This window comes from Babylonia areolata, chromosome 33 (assembly GCF_041734735.1).
Source record: "Babylonia areolata isolate BAREFJ2019XMU chromosome 33, ASM4173473v1, whole genome shotgun sequence".
NCBI lineage: Eukaryota > Metazoa > Mollusca > Gastropoda > Neogastropoda > Buccinidae > Babylonia > Babylonia areolata.
In genome coordinates, this window is record NC_134908.1 from 19101265 (window position 1) to 19106264 (window position 5000).

Consider the following 5000-nt stretch of genomic DNA (forward strand, 5'->3'; position numbering starts at 1 on the left):
ATATCCGCCCATAGAGGTAGGAGAGGTGAAGGCAGCCACAGAGATAGGAAGGGGTAGACTTGCGGATACATTTATCAACATAAGAGTACTGATCATGTCACTTTATTCTGTGTGTGAGACAGGGAGCCAATGGAGACAGTGTTGCAAAAATTTAATAGGAGTGATGTGCTCAGATCTTTACACGAATGCAGTTACGTTTGAAGTAAATGGTGTTTTTTTTTTTCCAGTTGCGTATCTAAAATGACAGTGTTTGAAGTCATTGTTTCCTATATCATGTGAATTATATCAATGATAAAAAAAAGAAGAAAAAAAAGAAGAGGACTGAGTGCGTTACCTTGAAGAACACCACTTTTAACAATAATTTCCAGAGAAAAAAAAACCCGCGGTTTGTTCGTGGACATAATTATAAATATAGCAGCATTTTCACGGACACACAGCTTTTGGCAAAGCAGTGTACTTTTAGTTCCTACTTTTTGTTAGTTTCATGATAAATATCAATATTAAAAAAAAAAAAAAATTAAACAGTATCCGATAATGCCAAACAGTGTGTGTTTGTGTCTATCTCTGTCTCTGTCTCTGTCCCTCTCTCTCTCTCTCTCCCTCTCTCTCTCTCTCTCTCTCACATACGGTTGGAGAGAGAGAGAGAGAACACTGAACACTTTAACCCACTCAGTACGGCCAGTCCTCTCTTCTCCTCTACACAGACCCCTCGGATGTCCAGTGGGTGTCTGAATGACCCAGCCTTTAGCTTCCGTCGTCAGAATTGTGGTATTCTTTGTCCACATTCACGTCTTCAGTATAAGAGCCTTCCGCTTGCAATATTTTGATGATGGTAATTGGGGTGAAACACTGTCAACGTCGTCTCTTTCGCCGTTCGTATGGAAAGAGTTAATGTCAATAGCTTCACAGCCCTTATAACATGGGGGTTCATAATACAAATAACAAACGTGTCAATAATAATTATTGATGAAAACCAAATCCGAAACGAAATCAATCGATTTGTACAACTGAATTAAGTTCGACCATCCATTCAAAGTAATGTGATGTATAGGAAGAAAAAAAACACATATGTAAATGTATAACATATGTATTTTCCATATGAAACTGTCAACAGAGAGAGAGAGAGAGGGAGAGAGAGCATTTGTAGGCGTACATGCGCAGAAAAAAAACAAAAACCAAAAACACACACACAATAGACAAAAGAACAAACACCAACCAAAATAAATAAAACAAACTAGAGGTAACGCGTCCGCCTTGGAAGCGAGAGAATCTGAGCGCGCTGGTTCGAATCACGGTTCAGCCGCCGATATTTTCTCCCCCTCCACTAGACCTTGAGTGGTGGTCTGGACGCTTAGTCATTCGGATGAGACGATAAACCGAGGTTCCCGTGTGCTAGCATGCATTTAGCGCACGTAAAAGAACCCACGGCAACAAAAGGGTTGTTCCTGGCAAAATTCTGTAGAAAAATCCACTTCGATAGGAAAAACAAATAAAACTACACGCAGGAAAAAAAAAAAAAACAGAAAAATGGGTGGCGCTGTAGTGTAGCGACGCGCTCTCTCTGGAGAGAGCAGCCCGAATTTCACACAGAAATCTGATGTGATAAAAAATTTAAAAAAAATACAAATACAAATGCAAAGACGGTAAAAACAAAAATAAAAAAAACAAAAAAAAACCTCAAAAAATATCTACCTCTCAAACGACATCACCTACCCTTAACTCACTCAGTACGGCCAGTCCTCTCTTCTCCTCTACACAGACCCCTCGGATGTCCAGTGGGTGTCTGAATGACCCAACCTTTAGCTTCCGTCGTAAGAATTGTGGTATTCTTTGTCAACATTCACCTCTTCAGTATAAGAGCCTTCCTCTTGCAATATTTTGATGATGGTAATTGGGGTGAAACGCTGTTAACGTCGTCTCTTTCGCCGTTCGTATGGAGAGAGTTAAAGGTCAAGTTTGTTCGGTTGGAGTGTGCGGGTATTTTGTTTGTGTGGTTGGGGTTGTATTAGGTTTGATGGTAAAGGGGGGTTGTTTTGTATTTGTGGATGGGGTTATGTGGTGTTTGATGGTAAGGGGGTTGTGTTAGTGTGGTTGGTGTGTATGGGGTTGTGTATGTTGCTGTTGTAATGGGGTTGTATCGGTAGTGATTTAGGGGTTGTATGTCTGTAACGTTGGTGGGTGGATGTTGTATCGTTGGTGTGTGTTGGGGGTGTGCTGACTGTGTGGTTGGGGCTGTGAGGTAGGGGGTTAGGTGTTGTTTGTTTCCACATCACCTTTCGCTTTCTATTTAAAGACACGAATATTACTCAACATTCTCCCCAACACTCCCCCCCACCCCCCACCTCCCGCACCCCCTACGCCCCCCTCCCTCCCCTTCCCCTCACACACACACACACACCACTCCTTCACATCACGATCCACAAAACTCGCCCTCACCCTCCCCCTGCCCTTGCCCCCCCCCCCCCCTCCCCCCCCTTCTCTCTCTCTGTTCCTTTTCCGTGACCTAAAAACAGCCAAGTAGTAGTGTGTAGTCAGTCTCAACATGACAGACACCTTTTTATGCTTGACCTCCAAAACTTTCCCTCTCTCTCTCTCTCTCTCTCTCTCTCTTTCCCCTTACATCAGACTTTGATAGTCAGTCGTCCTGTCCGTCCGGGAGTTCGGGAGTTCGACCAGGACCACTAGAATAGAACAGCAGTGTCCCCCGCCCCCCTTCTCCCCCCCCCCCCCCCCCCCCCCCAGACTGTTATCTGGGCGAGAATTTGATAACACAGCACAGCAGTAGAAAGCTTGTTATTGTCTTGCCCAAGTTACATACATCCTATCCCCCCCACATCATTCAGCCAAGAGGGTTTTAGGACAGTCCCGGCAGTTGTATTAGGGGATGGTTGGTTCCCAAAGGCCATTTACAATAGAGACTGTCTTGCCCAAGTTACATACATCCTATCCCCACATCACTCAGCCAAGAGAACGGCGAAAGAGAAGACGCTCTTATACTGAAGAGGTGAATGTTGACAAAGAATACCACAATTCTGACGACGGAAAAAAAAAGGTTGGGTCATTGAGACACCCACTGGACATCCGAAGGATCTGTGTAGAGGAGAAGAGATGACTGGCCGTACTGAGTGAGTTAAGACAGTCCGGCAGTTGTATTAGGGGATGGTTGGTTCCCAAAGGCCATTTACAATAGAGACTGTCTTGCCCAAGTTACATACATCCTATTCCCCACATCATTCAGCCAAGAGGGTTTTAGGACAGTCCGGCAGTTGTATTGAGGGATGGTCGGTTCCAAAAGGCCATTTACAATAGAGACTGTCTTGCCCATGCTACATCCCCAGTCCGCACACTGTCTCGGGCAAGAGGACTTTTATCAGGACAGTTGGCGCTGGGATGGTTGGCCACCTTGCCCCCTCCAAGACTTGCAGCACAGCACCTCAAAGAGCCAAGGGCAGTGCAGTCTTGCCTCTTAGTTTGAGAGTCATCGTCCTTCACAACAGACCAAGCTTGTAAATGACTTCCCCTTGCAGTGGAGAAAAAAAACCATTGACCCATACGGCTCTCGGGTTGTTTTTTTTATTTTTTTTTAAATTTATTTATTTATTTTATTTATTTATTTATTTATTTATTTATTTTTATTTTTATTTTTTGCTGTTTGGCTCAACTGTAAGCTTCATGTCCATCTCTGAGAATGAACCAAGCTTTGAGTCTTCTGCATCAAATAAACAGGAACCATCCTGACACTTCCCCTACCCCTCCACCCCCCCACCCCCACCCCCAACCCCTTCCTCCCTCCACACACACACACACACACACACATTGTCCCTTTTAGATAATCACCCTCCCTCTCCACCCTTTTCCTCCTCCCCCTCCCCCCCTCCCTGCCCTCAAAACCCAGGCTTTACATACCACCCTGGCCAAAAATCATCAGTCTTATCGTCTTTGTTCTCTACTTTTAATTGACCTTTTAATTGACTGATCGAGCAAAACAAGACGCACCTGGAAGGAGAAGTTTAATCAGAGTTCTACCCCTTGACATTTGGGCGCCCAGGAAGAATTACGGTCCCTGATTCTGAGGTGGCGCTCTCTCGTGGGGATAGAATTCTTCCATCATCTTCTTCTGTTTTGTGGTGGTTGAAGTTTTATCCCAAGATCCCTTTTCTATTTTTTTTGGTTAATTTATCTGACGGGCGCAATAGCCGAATGGTTAAAGCGTTGGACTTTCAATCTGAGGGTCCCGGGTTCGAATCACGGTGACGGCGCCTGGTGGGTAAAGGGGTGGAGATTTTTCCGATCTCCCAGGTCAGCATACGTGCAGACCTGCCAGTGCCTGAACCCCTCTAGTATGTATACGCAAGCAGAAGATCAAACACGCACTTTAAAGATCATGCAATCCATGTCAGCGTTCGGTGGGTTATGGAAACAAGAACATACCCAGCATGCACCCCCCCGAAAGCGGAGTATGGCTGCCTACATGGCGGGCTAAAAACGGTCATACACGTAAAAGCCCACTCGCGTATATATTATACGAGTGAACGTGGGAGTTGCAGCCCACGAACGCAGAAGAAGAAGAAGAAGAAGAAGAAGATTAATTTATCTAATCTGTCTTCCTTAGTTTTGCGTTGGTAGTTCATAGTATGACCAATTCTCTTCTTACAGTTCTTCCATCTGATATGTCTTGTGTTCTGTGGTGGGAGTTCTTTGTACGATTCCTAAATCTACTGTTGATTCTTCTATCAAATCTATCTTCTTCCAGCTTCACGGTGATAGTAGTTCATCGTATGACCATTTTTCTCTTTTTGAATTCTTCTATCGAATCTAGTTCTTTTGTATAAACACAGAAAAGACAGTGGCTAAGAATAGCTGGGGCCCCCCCCCCCCCATTTTCCGATGTTAAAAGTAGGCCCTATCCTACCTACCACCGAAATTAAGACAGTAGGTTTCAGGGATAACAGACCAATGAATGGCACCTTTCATGACATGGGCCTCACCACGTTTGTGCA

The 5000-nt window shown here is 44.6% G+C and overlaps 1 protein-coding gene across 1 annotated transcript in view; it reads right to left on the reverse strand.

Annotated features, from left to right (window-relative positions):
* The window catches only part of LOC143277096 (uncharacterized), a 34523-nt gene that overhangs the window by 1039 nt on the left and 28484 nt on the right, over positions 1-5000 (reverse strand). The gene's annotated exons all lie outside the window — the stretch shown is intronic.